The sequence below is a fragment of the Penaeus monodon genome, chromosome 20, assembly GCF_015228065.2.
Source record: "Penaeus monodon isolate SGIC_2016 chromosome 20, NSTDA_Pmon_1, whole genome shotgun sequence".
Taxonomy (NCBI): domain Eukaryota; kingdom Metazoa; phylum Arthropoda; class Malacostraca; order Decapoda; family Penaeidae; genus Penaeus; species Penaeus monodon.
The window spans coordinates 46,583,036-46,583,244 of NC_051405.1; positions in this window are offsets into that span (position 1 = coordinate 46,583,036).

The following is a 209-nucleotide window of genomic DNA, read 5'->3' on the forward strand; positions in this document are numbered from 1 at the left end:
CATCCTATAATTTCAGTAGGTTTCTTGAATGGCAATTTGTAGAGTTATGAATGTATTTGCAAATTTGCAATTTGAATATTGTTATATGCATTCTGGTGTGGAAAATATTTGCACTGACATAACAATTTTAATTTTGGATAAAAATACAGAAATTCTACACTTTGAACTTTGTTTCTTGTGATATAGAGTACAAAGTTAATGACAACTCC